This window comes from Stenella coeruleoalba (assembly GCF_951394435.1).
Source record: "Stenella coeruleoalba genome assembly, chromosome: 3".
Taxonomy (NCBI): Eukaryota; Metazoa; Chordata; class Mammalia; order Artiodactyla; family Delphinidae; genus Stenella; species Stenella coeruleoalba.
In genome coordinates this window covers 112,402,243-112,419,499 of record NC_137148.1, presented here as the reverse complement: position 1 = coordinate 112,419,499, position 17,257 = coordinate 112,402,243, and positions in this window count along the sequence as shown.

Sequence of the window (17,257 nt, the reverse complement as noted above, 5' to 3'; positions counted from 1 at the left end):
CCACGGCATGTGGGATCTTCCCAGACCAGGGATCGAACTCGTGTTTCTTGCATTGGCAGGAGGATTCTTAACCACTGTGCCACCAGGGAAGTCCTTTTTTACTTATCTTAAATCAGTTTAAAAGATAATTGTGTAAAACAAAATGAGTAATACTGTACTGTGGAGCTTATAGCATAAGTAAAATGTACAAGAAAAATAACCCAAAGAATGGGAGGGATGAATGGGAATACAGTTGACCCTTGAACAACATGAGTTTGAACTGGGCAGGTCCCCTATATGCGGATTTTTTCTTCACTAAATGTGTACTGCAATACTACACAATCCTCAGTTGGTTGAATCCATGGTGTGAGACAGCAGATATGGAGGGCTGACTCTCAAGTTATTCATGGATTTTCCACTGGGTGGAGGGTGGGCACCCCTATCCCCCACATTATTCAAGTGACAACTGTATACTCTTTTTCTTTTTTAAACACTTTGAGGTTTTTTTTGTAAATTTATTTATATTTTATTTTTGGCTGCGTTGGGTCTTCGTTGCTGTGTGTGGGCTTTTCTCTAGCTGCGGCGAGCGGGGGCTACTCTTCATTGCGGTGCGTGGGCTTCTCATTGTGGTGGCTTCTCTTGTTGCAGAGCATGGGCTCTAGGCATGCAGGCTTCAGTAGTTGTGGTTCTTGGGCTCTAGAGCGCAGGCTCAGTAGTTGTGGTGCACGAGCTTAGCTGCTCTGCAACATGTGGGATCTTCCCAGACCAGGGCTCAAACCCGTGTCCCCTGCATTGGCAGGTGGATTCTTAACCACTGTGCCACCAGAGAAGTCCCCAACTGTATACTCTTTTAAGAGTCTTACACTTTATGTGAACTGGTATAATATTCTTTGAAGGTACATTCAGGTAGGTTAACAATGTATATTGTAAACCCTAGGAGAAAAACTGCAAAATTTTGCAAAAGTTATCATTAACAAGCCAATAGGGGAAGTAAGACAGACTAATTAAAAAATTCAACCAATTCAAAAGAAGTGGAAAAAAAGAACAAAGAATAGTTAAGACAAATAGAAAACTAGGAAGACAATAAATTAAATCCAATCCCATTAATAATTACATTAAGTACAAATTACATTAAAATGCAAAGATTGTCACATGGGATAAAAAGCAAGACCCAATGGCATGTTATCTACAAGAAACCCACTTCACATATAAAGATATAGATAGCTTTAAAAAAAGGAAAAGGAAAAGACATATCATGTAAATACTTTTTAAAAAAGCTATGATGGCTATATTAGTATCAGACTAAATAGACTTTAGAACAAGAAATATTTCCAAGGATAAAGAGGGACATTACATAATGATAAAGGGTCAATTCACCAACAAGATATAACAATCCTAAGTGTGTAAGCACTCAACAATGAACCTTCAAAATACATGAAACAAAAACTGATACAACTGAAAGAAGAAACAGACAAATCCACAATTATAAAGACTTCAACACTTATCACTTAGTAATATACAGAAAAAGTAGAAAACAAGTAAGGATATAGTACATCTGAACAACACTATTAACCAACTTGGCCTTGTTTATAGAATAACGCCATCCACACTTAAACAATAGCAGAATATACATTCTTGTCGTGTACGCACAGAATATTCACCAAGACAGCCGTATTCTGGGTCATAAAACAATTTCAATAATTTAATTCAAGTCATACAAAATATGTTCTCTGAAAGAGCAAATTCCCAATAATTGGAAATTGAACAACAGCCTCCTACATTGCCCAGTGTTCAAAGGAGAAGTATTTACTAACTTGCGTAGCAATGTAAGTCTGTTATCTAATAATAAAATACTTTCGGTTTGTATTTTGTGTGTCTTTGGGAGGGTTTTTCCCCTTCATTTTTCTAGTAATTCATTTTAACTTTTTGTTATAAACATTTTGGTTTGAAATGGATTGAAAATGTTCAAAAAAAAAAAAAAAGAAAAATGGGTCCTTCACCACATGACGTTTGAGAAGCACTGCCCTGGAGAATGGTGGGGCAGCTTGGAGGACCCTGCATCCCTAAAAAACCACCCAGCCACCTGGGATGCTCTTCGTGGGCTGTTACGTGAATGGGAAATTAACTTCGTTCTTTAAGCCATGATACCATTGTATGCCCGTTCTAGGAGCCAAACCTTACCCTAACTGGTATCACCAGAAAGGCATGCTGTCTGCTGACTATAGCCACTGCTTTAGTCTCAGGTGGAGCTAGCAGTAAGCTCTTTCCAGAGAGAACACAGGCTCATGGGTAAGCCAACAAGGTGAACATCACTTTTCACACCGCAGAGAGTCCCCACAAAAGAGAGGAGGTAAGAGCTAAAGTTCTTACTTCTTCAGCAGAGTACAGGCAGGCTGATAGCAAAGATGGAGTATGGAGCCATTCCAACGGCTTGCAAGTGCCCAGCAGAACTTGGCTTTCCCTGGCTGGTTGCGGGAGAAGCAGGATTTCCATCAGCAAACACAGCAGCAGCAGTTGGAGCTATAGCTGTCCAGAAAGATGGCTCTAGAGCCTCTCTCTGATGGGGCTAACTTGGAATGAGTGCTTCTGACTATTACTGAGGGTGCTCAGGCAATACAACTCACCAGTCGAGGTCTGTCAATTCCTAATTGGTAACCTCTTTTTGCCTCAGTCTCTTTATCTGTAAAATGGGTGAGAATGATAGTACCTATCTATGTCAGAAGATTTTCCAAGTTTTCAATGAGAAATTGTTCATGGAAAGAGCTAAAGCTCATGCCTGGCTCATTCAAAGAGCTTGATAAATGTTAGCTATTGACTGATTTAGCTGCAAGCCAATCACCCTTTGTAATGAGATGATCTTTCTTTGGTCACCAGATGGTCCCTACGTTGCTGGAAGTCTGTAGGCCTTAGATACAAACTAACTAGCGTAACTTGATTCTAATGCAGCAATATGATTTGGAAGGCCAAGGCTACACTTCAAACGTAAAACTGTGATTAGAGGACTTAGGAGGGATATTAAATTATACCTAGTGACGGTCTGGCTGAAGCCCAGACAAATCTCACTGCCTTTAAGAACTCTTCATATTAAGCATGAGGACATGACTACAGTGCTTTCTAGGTTACAAAGCAATTTCACATCCATCATCTGATATTAGCCTCACAATGTCCAGTGAAGTAGAAGGGATTATTGTATCTATAGCACAGATGAGGCAAGGGGCTCAGGGGTTAAGTGCTTCACCCAAGGTCACAAGGTTAATGAGAGGAGAACGTGGGGCTCAGATCTGCATCTGGGTCCAGGCCTATTTCTTTTTCCCGGATACTTTTGTGCCTCTTCAGGCTTGCCTCACCTGACCCAGAGCACACAGTCAGAGGCATTTCTACATTATGATTTGCAATCAAGCAAAAGATTAATAATGATGAACCTATGATTAGGTTGAACCATATAAAATTGCTGATTATTTGAACTACAGAAATGGCAAATTCATGAGGTTCAACCTGCTAACTAACACTTACTTGGACACTTACCACAGGTTAGGCACTGAGCCAAGCACTTTGCAATCATATTTTCTTATCTAATCACAATAATCTTGTTATCTGCAATTTAGAGATGAGGAATCTGAGGCCAAGGCCACAAAACTAGTAAGTGATGGGGGCAGGACTTAAATCCAGTCATCTAAGCCCAAAGCACAGGCATTTAACCAGTGTACTGCCCTACCATCTATTTCTCTAGCAGGAAGACAAGAGCTCCTAATGACAGAAACCATGTCTTAATCAACTGCATAGTGTTACATGCAACACCCGGTATTCATTCATTCATTCAACAAATTTGAGGACCTACTAGGCTTCTCGTTGTGAGACAATTCTCCATAGGTCTCAAGCATTTCTACACATCTTGTGAGCAGAGGCACTGACTGCTCTTTAGTCTGTTCCAGACTCTGTTTTCAAAGATATTTATGTACTGAACAGGCTTGGAAGATAGAGATCATATCTCTGTCCAGAGCAAAGGGCAAACAGACTGTCCATTATAAAAGAATCAGGTTCCCTAAGGTCAGGGTTCCTCTCCTGTAACGCATCGAGTGCATGTGTGTCATGTGGCCCTCTTCCTGTCACCTAGAAAAATCAGGGCTTAGGAACCATCCTAATGATGCTAATACCCTGGTTACTGCTCTTGCTGTGAGTAATAAACTATCCTTTGCCTTTAACCAAGAGTATCATACCTTCTACCAGCATGGAACTATGGCAGGCTAACTCGTTAGCTTGCAAGCAGGACACAGTCTCAGATCAGAGTTCTTGATGGTGCTGGCCAGATTAATGAATGCATGTAATGAGCACTCCTTGTATACAAGGCACTGTGTCATAAACATTTTAATAGTGTCTTTCAGGGAGCCGTGGCTGCCACTCCCAGAGAGATAAGACAAGGAAATAGCCAAGATAGTAGGTCTAGTCTCCCTGGACGACACCGATCTGCAAAATAGCCGCATCAACCCCAGGCTTTATTAGAAACCGACTGTGGGTCTGGCTCCAATTTTCTGAATTCCACAGTGTCTCCCTAGGAGAATTTTGTAAGTGCTTGTTGAGCAAAGGATCCATTCAGCTATTCAACAAATATTAATTGAGTGCCTCCTGTGTGACTGGCTCTGTTCTAAGATTAGGGAGAATCAGACAGACAGGATCTCTGCTCTCATGGGGTTTATCCACTGGTAGGAGAGACAGTCAATATACAAAATATCAGATAGTGATAAAAAGTTCTGCAATGACTTAGGAGGAAAATGTTCCAAAGAGCCAGTGAAACCACTTTAGAAGTGGTAGTCAGGGGAGGCCTCCCGGAAGAGGGGGCCTCTAAGCTGACACCTGACTGATGAGAATCAGTCAGGATCGGGAGAATGAGTACTCCAAGCAGAGGGAATGCAATTGGTGTGAGAAAGAAGGAGAAAGAAGAGGCCAGTATGGATGCAGCCCAGCAAAGGAGGAGGTGACGGCAGAGACAGAGACAGGAGCCAGATCATGTGGGTTTTTATGGCGCTCCAAGGATGTTTCCTGTCAAAATGACAGTGGGCGCAATTGAGCACTCCCTTTTTATTTTTTATTTATTCATTTATTTTTCTTCTCTTTGTAAAAAAAAATTTTGATTGGAGTATAATTGATTTACAATGTTGTATTAGTTTCAGGTGTACAGCAAAGTGAATCAGTTATACATATACATATATCCACTTTTTTTTAATTTTTAGATTCTTTTCCCATATAGGCCATTACAGAGTATTGAGTAGAGTTCCCTGTGCTATACTGTAGGTTCTTATTAGTTATCTATTTTATATATAGTAGTGTGTATATGTCAGTCCCAATCTCCCAGTTTATCCCTCACTCCTTATCCCCTGGTGACCATAAGTTTGTTTTCTATATCTGTGACTCTACTTCTGTTTTGTAAATAAGTTCATTTTTACCCTTATTTTTAGATTCCACATATAAGCAATATCATATGATATTTGTCTTTCTGTGTCTGACTTACTTCACTCAGTATGACAATCTTTAGGTCCATACATGTTGCTGAAAATGGCATTATTTTGTTCTTTTTATGGCTGAGTAATATTCCATTTTGTATATGTACCACACCTTTTTTTTTTTTTTTTTTTTTTTGCGGTACACTGGCCTCTCTCTGTTGTGGCCTCTCCCATCTCGGAGCACAGGCTCCGGACGCGCAGGCTCAGCGGCCATGGCTCACGGGCCCAGCCGCTCTGCGGCATGTGGGATCTTCCCGGACTGGGGCACGAACCCGTGTCCCCTTCATCAGCAGGTGGACTCTCAACCACGGCGCCACCAGGGAAGCCCGTACCACATCTTCTTTATCCATTCCTCTGTTGATGGACATTTAGGTTGCTTCCATGTCCTGGCTATTGTAAATAATGCTGCAATGAATATTGGGGTGCATGTATCTTTTTGAATTATGGTTTTCTCTGAGTATATGCTTAGAAGTGGGATTGCTGGGTCATATGCTAGTTCTATTTTTAGTTTTTTAAGGAACTCCCCATCCTGTTCTCCATAGTGGCTGTACAAACTTACATTCCCACCAACAATGTAGGAGGGTTGCCTTTTCTCCACACCTTCTCCAGCATTTATGTTTGTAGACTTTTTGACGATGGCCATTCTGACCGGCGTGAGGTGATACCTCATTGTAGTTTTGATTTGCATTTCTCTAATAATTACTGATGTTGAGCATCTTTTCATGTGTTTTTTGGCCATCTATATGTCTTCTTTGAGAAATGCCTATTTAGATCTTCTGCCCATTTTTTGATTGGGTTATTTGTTTTTTTGTTATCAAGCTGCATGAGCTGTTTGTATAATTTGGAGATTAATCCCTTGTTGGTTGCTTCGTGTGCAAATATTTTCTCCCATTCTGAGGGTTGTCTTTTTGTTCAGAATCCATCAGCCACAGTAACAAGAACTGCCACACCACAGAAAGTGTTGGATCCTGTACCGCAAAGCACTTTTACCTTAGCAACTTGTCATCTCTAAGCCACCTGCTGGAAAAACAAACAAACAAACCAACAAAAAACTTACGTAGCATGAATCTCCAGAGACTGGGTATTTAACAAAGTAAACGAATGTGATGTTTTATTTTTTAAAAAAAGAGCAGAGCTTCTGTGATACCAGTTGAGTTCAACTGACACAGGCTCCTACAGAAAACCCCTGCCCAGAGAGGCTTGAAGAACCAAAGTAGGAGTTGCCCCATGATTAGGGGCTACACAAGGCCACCAACACGTGAGGGTCACTGCCAGACATCAGATGAGGGGCTGCAGAAGACCTCGCAGGTGTGTGCTGAACCTGGAGTTTGTATAGAAGGGGAGGGGGCGAGGGTTGCAAATATCAGCGTACTTCCCAGACCACCTTTGCCAATGTAGCTAAAGGAAGTATTTGTAAAAAGAAAAGAATAACTCAATGACCAAAGACGAAAATAATCCATTTAAAACAGCCACCACCACGACAAACCTCCAAGTACTCAAACCCGAGGGAACCACTCAGTAACGTAGAGCTGAATGGCATCATGACAAAGAATGATCTACTATGAATGTAAGCACATAAAGCTTAAATAAAATGTTAGGTGGAAATAGATTGCAAACTTTCCATACACATTGATCAAAATGATGCAAAAATTAGCCAGACTGGAGGAGTTAAGAGTGGTGTCAACGGTAGTTCAGAAGTGGTGAGAGGTTACAGATTTTATAAAGGTGCTCACTCAATTAAAAATTATAAACGAGGGGCTTCCCTGGTGGCACAGTGGTGGAGAGTCCGCCTGCCGATTCAGGGGACACGGGTTCGTGCCCCGGTCCGGGAGGATCCCACATGTCACGGAGCGGCTAGGCCCGTGGGCCATGGCTGCTGAGCCTGTGCGTCCGGAGCCTGTGCTCCACAACGGGAGAGGCCACAACAGTGAGAGGCCCACGTACCGCAAAAAAAAAAATTATAAACGAAAGGTCTTTCCTGATTTCAAAACTGGAATACAAGCTTTGAGGAAAACACATTTTCCAGAATCAGCAAGACCTAACATAACAGAACTGACTCCATCTAGAAGCCCGTTACTCTGGCCAAGCTGAACCTACACATTGTAATATCGAGTGAAGTAGGTCAGACACAGAAAGACAAATATCATATGATATCGCTTATATGTGGAATCTAAAAAAAAAAGGGGGTACAAATGAATTTTATTTATAAAACAGAAGTAGAGTCACATATATAGAAAACAAGCTTATGGTCACCAGAGGAAGCGGGGGGAGGGATAAAATGGGAGATTGGGATGGACATATACACACTACTATATATAAAATAGATAACTAATAAGAACCTGCTGTATAGCACATGGAACTCTACTCACTACTCTGTAATGGCCTATATGGGAAAAGAATCTAAAAAAAATAAGTGGATATATGTATATGTATAACTGATTCACTTTGCTGTACACCTGAAACTAACACAACATTGTAAACCAGCTATACTCCAATAAAAATTTTTTTAAAAAAAAAGTCATTGGAAATAAAAGTGCACCCCATCAGCCTTTGAATGTCCTTTCTCTCTGCGACAGGCAGCAGTTTTAATAAGTTGCCCTGTCCACATTCCCCTAATGATATGCTTTCTACATAAAAAAAGGGCTTGTGAAACTTAATTCCTCTGACAGAAGCGAGCTCAGGTCTCTGAAGCAGCGAAGATTTCAGATTTCCGCCGGTTTTCCTTGCACCTGCCCTTGCGAGGCATGAGGTTTTGTGTGCAGAAGCCTCCAGGGGTTGAAATTTAGCCCTGTCCATGTAGCAGGAAGGTCAGCCGAAGTCACTGGGTCCCAAGACACTGGACTTCAATCTCCGACCAAAAACAAAACATCAAAACACTTCTATTCACTGGGACGTGCTTAGCAGCGCGCTGGCATTTACAAATGTAACGCAGCACCGCGCGGCTCAGAGAAGGGGCTCTGCTTAGAAAGTCGATTGTTCTTCGGCGATCTGACAACCTCTATCAGATCTGTGTCAGCCCGGCTCCAGCAAAGACTCCAGAGAAAGCCAGCCTCCTCCAGGCTGAGTCCTGGCTGCCACCTGATACCTGAATGAAGAGCAGAGCCAGCAAAATCCAAACTCCTTTCAGGACATCTGCTTCTGTGGGAAATGGTTTTGACTCTCAAAAACCATTAATGTGGAAGAAAATTAATTTTCAATAGGCTTTTAAAAACTGTTACGCACCCACCAATCGGAGCCCGTAGTCTTTTCCTAGGAAGAAAATCTTGACTTGGTTTACCTGCCTATTTCTTAGTAAGTACCTTCCCATCTGGGCAGTCCCCTTACTTGATATTATTATTTGTTAGAATGATAATTACAATAGCAGCCAGAGCTAATTGCTCATTTACTGTGTGCCAAGCACTGTGCTACTTGGCCTCATAACAAACAGGGAGATAGCATGACTCTCAGTTTGTGGAAAGGACACAGAGGCTCAGGGAGTTTAAGGAATTTGCCCAGGGAGGCTACCTGGGCATTGACTTGAAGCTCTGTGTTCTGCTTCAGTTTTGCCCACTTCACTGTGGATGCACCTATAGCTAATGGCAGCCCTTGAACTCTGTAAGAAACTTCCCCCTAGCTTGGCAAAACCCAATTTAATTTGGCGAACATTGAACAGCTGCCCACCATGTTTGGGGCTCTGCACTAATACAACCCTCCTACCACTGGGTGCCCACAGGGCAAGGAGCCAACTACACAAGTAGTAACACTAGCCCAAGGCAGAGTGCAAATGGCTTAGCAGTGGCACCAACTAGGGCAGTGGGGATCTAGAAGGGGGGGCAATTAATTCTAACTGAGGCGTCAGGTAAGGCTTCCAAAGGAGAGACCATCTGAGCTGAGTGAGGCTTCAAAGATGGAGAAAACCTTTTTACAGTTACAATGTATTTTGAAAAGGAAAGTGATGAGATTACTGCAGAGAATTTAGAAACAGAAAATAAAGTATAAAAGGTGGGCTTCCCTGGTGGTGCAGTGGTTGAGAGTCCACCTGCCGATGCAGGGGACGCAGGTTCGTGCCCCGGTCCGGGAAGATACCATATGCAGCGGAGCGGCTGGGCCCGTGAGCCATGGCCGCTGAGCCTGCGCGTTCGGAGCCTGTGCTCCGCGACGGGAGAGGCCACAACAGTGAGAGGCCCGCATACCACAAAAAAAAAAAAGAAAAAATTATCTGTAATTCCATCACCCAAAGGAAACATTATTTCTCTTTTCATCAAAATAACCTGACTGAGGTATATAACTTACAGGCAATAAAATGTACACGTGTACAACTTGTTGAGTATTAACAAACGAATACACTTGTTTAGCCACCAGCTCAGTCAAAATATAGAGCATTTCTATTGCCCCATAAAAGTCCCTTGTGTCCCCTTCCATTCAATTCTCTTCCTTCTCTGACCCCAGACAATCACTGATTTGCTTCCTGCCACTTTAGATTAGTTTTACCAGTTCTAGAATTCCATGTAAATAGAATGATACAATATGTACTCTTTTGGGCTTCTTTCACTCAGGATAATGTTTTTAAGATTCAGTCATGCTGTTATGTATATCAGTGATTCAAACTCTTTTATTTGCTAAATGATATTTCATTGTACACGTGTACCACAATTTGTTTATACATTCACCTGTTGATGGACATTTGGGTTGTTTCTGGTTTGGGGCTACAGTGAATAAGGCTGCTATAAACGTTCATGCACAAGTCTCTGAGTGGACATATACTGTCAATTCTCTGGGGAAAACACCTAAGAGCAGAATTCTGGGCCATATAATAAGTGTATATTTAACTTTATCAGAAACTTCCAAACTGTTTTCCAGAGTAGTTGTACCACTTTCCAGCTCTTGCCAGCAGTATATGAGAGTTACAATTGTTCCAAATACTTGCCCAAACTTGGTATTCTTATCCTTTTTAATTTTAGCAATTCTAATGGATATGCAGTGACATCATATCATGGTTTTAATTTGTATTTCCCTAATGACTAATGATGTTGAGCACCTTTTCATGTTTTTATTGGCTTTCCATAGACTATATATCTTCTTTTGTAAAGTGTCTGTTCAAGTCCTTTGACCATTTTCATACTGTTATTTTTATTTCAAATATACATTCAATGTATAATCAGGTTAATTTATCATATACGGATATTAGTTATTCCCAAACACAACTGTGAGGGAAGTAGCAGAAAAGAATAAAGTCAAAGTAATAGTGAAAGATATTTCTAAAACAAAAGTCATGTTACACTTTAAATTTTTAAATCAGAGTTGATTACTACTATTTATTTTTTTCCTTTGCCAATTTTTAAATTGGGTTGTCTTCCTTTTTTGGTTTGTTTGTTTGCCTTATTATTGAGTTATAAACGTTCATTTTGTATTCTAGATGCGGCTTCTTTGTCAGATACATGCATTCCAACTCTTTTTTTCTATTCTGTGACTTGCCTTTTCATTTTATTAACAGTGTCTTTTCAAGAGCAGAAGGTTTTAATTTTTATGAAGTCTGATTTATCTTTTTATTTTATCATTCACGATTTTTGTTTCCTATCTAGGATCTATTTGCCTACTCCAAGGCTGTAAAGGTTGCCTACACCCAGATTTTTTCTGGAAAAGTTATAATTTTAGCCTGTACATTTAGGTCTGTGATCTATTTTGACATAGGCGTCTTCTGACATATTACATCCTTCCCTTAAAAAGGTCTCCTGTGCCAGGACTTCCCTGGTGGCGCAGTGGTTGAGAGTCCGCCTGCTGTTGCAGGGGACATGGGTTCATGCCCCGGTCCGGGAAGATCCCACATGCCACGGAGCGGCTAGGCCCGTGAGCCATGGCCGCTGAGGCTGCGCATCCGGAGCCTGTGCTCCGCGACGGGAGAGGCCACAGCAGTGAGAGGCGTGCGTACCGCAAAAAAAAAAAAAAAAAAGGTCTCCTGTTCATCTTCAATGGGGAAGCCTAGGCATCTTGAGATTCCCTACTCTAATGGGCCTGCTGTCAAGGGCATGAGTTGGAGCTCAGTGGAGACCAATACAATCTTCACAAAGTAAATCCCCATCCTCTGACCATAGACCATTCCCAAACCCAAATAATCATCTCATCAGCTGCTGTGAGTGTTGGCTGTTAACAGCTCACAGCAGCCTCCTTCGGAGAACTGTGCTCAGCTGATGTGAGGGACAGCCTACATGGCTATACCCTCTCCTCAGGCAGCCTGCAGCCAATGACCAATCAATGACAGTACGAGGCGAGACAATTTTGAAGTATTATTCATACTCCAGAGCTTCCTGTGGGATCAGCTTGAGGCTGGACTTCAGCTGAACCCACATCTTTGCCTTTCTTCTTCCTCTGTCCTATCCTGTCTTCCTCACCCCTGTACAGGTTTTACCTAAGAACACTCATACAACAAATCACTTGCTCAGGAATCCCTGATTCAGGTTCTGCTTTTAGGGGACACAACCTAAGGCAATCAGCTAGGCTTTCAGAAGAAAGATGCAGCTTCCCCCATGGTTTACATCGAAAACAGGAGCTGTCCTATCTCCTTTCTGGGCCTCAGTCTCCCCACCAGTCAGGGGATTTATTAAGATTCTTAGCTGTGCTCATATTCTGTGATCTAACTCGGACAAATGCTGCTTTGTCCCCCTTCCTCTGCAGAAAAAGCTCCCTAGCATATACCATTATACACTGGCTCTGTGGGTCATCAGCACGCCTTCCACGCTGCCAGTTTTAATATATATTATTTCAACCAATTATTAGGGATGCCTACATCACTCACCTCAGAGCAAAGGTAAGCATCTTTTTTTACCCATAATCCAGAATACCATATGCAAACTTTCTGAGATTCATCCTTCCAGAATAGACTTGATTTGGGCGTCTAGAAAACACAGCCTTCAATTGTAAGCCTGTGAAACGCTATACCATAATTACAGTTTCTAGGCACCTCTAATGACCCATTAAGTTGGATTGTAGAGAAGGCAGAGACTATGCAGCCAGGAGCAGGTGAGACTGGAGGGTCTAGCGCTTTCTCTCTGAGGGCAGAGACCCACCAGGAATAATCTGCTATAGAGGAAAATCATGGGGGAAGATGAGATTTTTCATCTAATACGCATCACCACAGAGAAGGCCAGTCTGAGATTTTTCCATTTCCTGGAATAAAAAATCACTTTGAGAATGGGGAATATCTTACACTTGGCTTACGAGAATGCAAATTGGTACACTCACTTTGGAAAACAATTTGACATTATCTGCTAAAATACTATTTACCTTGGGCCCAGCAATTCAGCTCCTAGTCATATAGTCTAGAGAAAAATTTTGCACTTGAGTACCAAGAGATAAGTAAAAGAAGCCTTGTTTATAACAGCCCCAAAGTGGAAACAACTTGAATATCCAATTTCAGGAGAATGAATAAATATCCTGGGGTACCAGCACACAATAGAGTATTAAGCATGAATGAACTACAACTACATACATCAACCTGAGTGGATCTTAGAATTATAATATTGAACAAAAAAAGCAGATCACAAAGATTATATAAACCACATCATAATACTCTTTTTATTTATTTTTAAAATTTATTTATTTATTTATGGCTGCATTGGGTCTTTGTTGCTGCACACGGGCTTTTCTCTCTGGTTGCAGCAAGCAGGGGCTATTCTTTGTTGCGGTGCATAGGCTTCTCATTGCGGTGGCTTCTTCCCTTGTGGAGCATGGGCTCTAGGTGCGCGGGCTTCAGTAGTTGTGGCACGTGGGCTCAGTAGTTGTGGCTCGCGGGCTCTAGAGCCCAGGCTCAGTAGTTGTGGCGCACGGCCTTGGTTGCTCCACGTTATGTGGGATCTTCCGGACCAGGGATCGAACCTATGTCCCCTGCATTGGCAGGCAGATTCTTAACCACTGCATCACCAGGGAAGCCCATAATAGTCTTTTTATAAAGCAAAAGACAGAACGATAACCACTAACTTCAGGATGGTGGGCAGGGGCAGGGCAGAGGGATAAGATACAAGAGGAACACACATGTAGAGGTATCAGTAATGGTGATTATAGTGAGTTTAACAGTTGGGCCCCCCCAAAAAAATATGTTCAAGTCCTCCCCCCAGTACCTGTGAATATGACCTCATCTGGAAATAAGTTCTTTGCAGATAGAATTAAGGATCTAGGACAGAAATCATTCTGGATTTAAGGTGGATCCTAAATCCAATGACTGGTGTCTTTATAAGAAAAAAGAGAGAGATCTGAGGCACAGACACAGGGAAGAAGGCCATGTGAAGACAGAGGCGGAGACTGGAGGGTTGCTACTCTAAGCCAAGGAATGCCAGGAACTACCAGAAGCTGGAAGAGGCAGGGAAGGATTTTCCCCTAGAGCCTTCAGAGAGACTGTGGCACTGCTGACACCTAGATTTTGGACTTCTAGCCTCCAGAACGGTGAGCAAATAAATTTCTGTTGTTTTAAGCCACTCAGCTTGTGGTAATTTGTTATGGCAGCCCCAGGAAACTAATACAGTGATGCTCTAGGTCTTAACTTTCATGATACGTTTCTGGGTGCTCACTTTAAAATTTTGTGTCATAGCGTGTACCTTACATGTGTTCCCCTGCATGAAACAAACATTATAAAATATGTTCAGTGGGGGAGAAGGGGTAGGAAAGCATGCAGAAGCACATCATATGTTCTTAATTAAGCCTGTTTAAGGTTCCTGAGAGATTTGAGGAATTTCATGGGTATAGAGTTCCTACTGTGTGTCAAGAATCATGCTAAGCGCTTTATGTTTTTTTAAATTTATTTATTTATTTTTGGCTGAGTTGGGTCTTCATTGCTGCACCTGGGCTTTCTCTAGTTGTGGCGAGTGGGGGCTACTCATCGTTGCAGTGCATGGGCTTCTCATTGCAGTGGCTTCTCTAGTTGCGGAGCACAGGCTCTAGGCACATGGGCTTCAGTAGTTGTGTCACGCGGGCTCAGCAGTTGTGGCTCACAGGCTCTAGAGCACAGGCTCAGTAGTTGTGGCGCACAGGCTTAGTTGCTCCGCGGCATGTGGGATCTTCCTGGACCAGGGCTCGAACCCATGTCCCCTGCATCGGCAGGCGGATTCTTTTTTTTATTATTATAAATTTATTTATTTTATTTTTGGCTGTGTTGGGTCTTTGTTGCTGTGCACGGGCTGTCTCTAGTTGCAGCGAGCGGGGTTTACTCTTAGTTGTGGTGCACAGGCTTCTTATTCAGTGACTTCTCTTGTTGCAGAGCACTGGCTCTAGGCAAGCAGGCTTCAGTAGTTGTGGCACACGGGCTCAGTAGTTGTGGCTTGCAGGCTCTAGAGCGCAGGCTCAGTAGTTGTGGCACACGGGCTCAGTAGTTGTGGCTTGCAGGCTCTAGAGCGCAGGCTCAGTAGTTGTGGCACACGGGCTTAGTTGCTCCACAGCATGTGGGATCTTCCCGGACCAGGGCTTGAACCCGTGTCCCCTGCACCTGCAGGCAGATTCTTAACCACTGCGCCACCAGGAAAGTTCCTAAGCACTTTATAGATGATGTGTCATTTGATTGTCAAAGTAACCCTTTGTGGTAAATAAATTATCTGTTTTGCAAATGAGAAAACTGAGGTGGTGGCGGCGGTGGGGGGGGGCAATAAAAGGCTTGTCTAATGTAACGCAGCCAATAAGGAACAAGGACCCAAATGATGGTCAATTTGCAAAGTCCATGCCTTTCCCACCATAACACCTCAGGTCACCTGTGTTTCCCTCAAGCCAGTTAGCCCCCAAATACCAGATGTTACCAGGTATAACTCCAGACCAAAAAAGGTAAACATATACCTGTTTTATCACCTATTCTAGGTTTCTCCACACAGAGCCAGATAAACATTGTTTGATCTCAACATTTTTACATGAATTATGCATTTAATGGATCTTTTATCTCCCAATGCCTCTCACCATGACCTATGTAGATCACCTTAAATTAACCAAAGGATGCAATTCATCCATCACCCATTTCTTGACGAGCTATACCAACCACAGTGCTGGCAATACAGAAATCAAGGTGAAATCAAGTTTCCACCCTCTCGCTCTCCTGGGGGTGGGAGTGGGAGTAACTTTGCTTCTCCTGTAGTAATGAAGAACCAGCTGAACAATCAGTTCAGGAGGAAGAAACTCTCAGGAGACCTTTCTCCTGGTTTACCTGAGACTATTCCTGTGTTAGCCCTGAAAGTTCCACATCCCAGGAAGTCCCTAAGTCTTGGACAAACCAGGATGGTTTGGTCATCCTTCTTGGAAGAAATCTCCTTTTTTTCCGAAATCTGAAATATTTGTAAAGGGTGGGAAAGAGAAACCTGAGTTATCTGTTTCAACCAGAAGTATACTTCCTCTGGGACTCAGTTTGAGGCCCTGGCCCCTCCCAACATTTTCCTTGGAGCAAAGACATTTGTGAGACCCTGAGGCCAAGCCATGACGCTGGCGTCTGGGGCGTGGGGATAAGCTCACTCCATTGGAACAGGTGATGTCTTCATTCCTTCCCTTTCCCGCCCCCTTCAGCAATCAGTGGGTTTTAACTAATTGATAACAAAGGGCAGCTTCCAAAGCTGCATCCCAGCTTCCCTGCCAAAGATGCTCAGGAGGAAATGCTGTGATAACACCTTGGACCAAAGTCCCAAAGCAGCAGGGTGCCCTTGTCTAAGCCTGGCTCTTCCAGTCCTCGCTTCATCATCATGAACAAATGCAGGTTCACGTCACTCTCTAGTTTATAAACCTTCTTGCATTCAATGGCTTGTTGGGTCCTCGGGTAAATAGCATGCATCTGTTCATCTCCATTTAACAGACAGAAACAGACTAAAGGGCATGGGTCAAAAAAGTGGCAGAGCCAAACCTGACATTGGGTCTGACACCAAGCCTCCCACGGCCTCGTAATGCCAGTTCCCTCTCTGAAGGGCTCCAAGAATAGCAGGGAAGATATCAAGAAGGAACCACCGGACTTCCCTGGTGGCACAGTGGTTAAGAATCCACCTGCCAATGCAGGGGACATGGGTTCGATCCCTGGTCCAGGAAGATGCCACATGCTGTGGAGCAAATAAGCCCATGCGCCACAACTACTGAGCCTGCACTCTAGAGCCCGTGAGCCACAACTACTGAGTCCACGTGCCACAACTACCGAAGCCCGCATGCCTAGAGCCCATGCTCCACAACAAGAGAAGCCACCACAATGAGAAGCCCATGCACTACAACGAAGAGCAGCCCTCGCTTGCCAGAACTGGAGAAAGCCCGCGTGCAACAATGAAGACCCAACGCAGGCAAAAATTAATTAATTAATTTAAAAAAAAAAGAAGGAACCGCCATTTTTCACCCTCCCACTTCCCCCACCCCCTCAAAAACTTTCATAATCCTGGAAAACATTCAGCAGGTGGTCGATTCAGGAAGAAATTCAGGACTGCCAGATTTTCCTCACCACAAAAACCTGACACTTCTCCTCCCCCCACCCACCTTACGAACAGGGTGGGATATTAGGACGAGAGAGCCCAGAGCTAGGCAAGGGCCATGAAGCGGGGAGGGGGACGAGGTGCAGGAGACCACAAGGATCGCTGCCCTGCACAATCGGTTGGAGGATTCCCTACCACTCTCGAAGTGAGAGAGCCAGTTCCAGACACTTGCAGGCGGTCCCCAGAGATCTGCCCCAAAGTCCCCAGGCTGGGCATGCCAGATGGGCCTCTGTCTAACTGAGCTTTGGCTCTAGAGAAAAACCACTCGGCTCATCTTTCGCTTCCCTGGCTGTGAACCCGGGGTGGGGAGGGAATGGGGTGGAGGCTGATCTGATA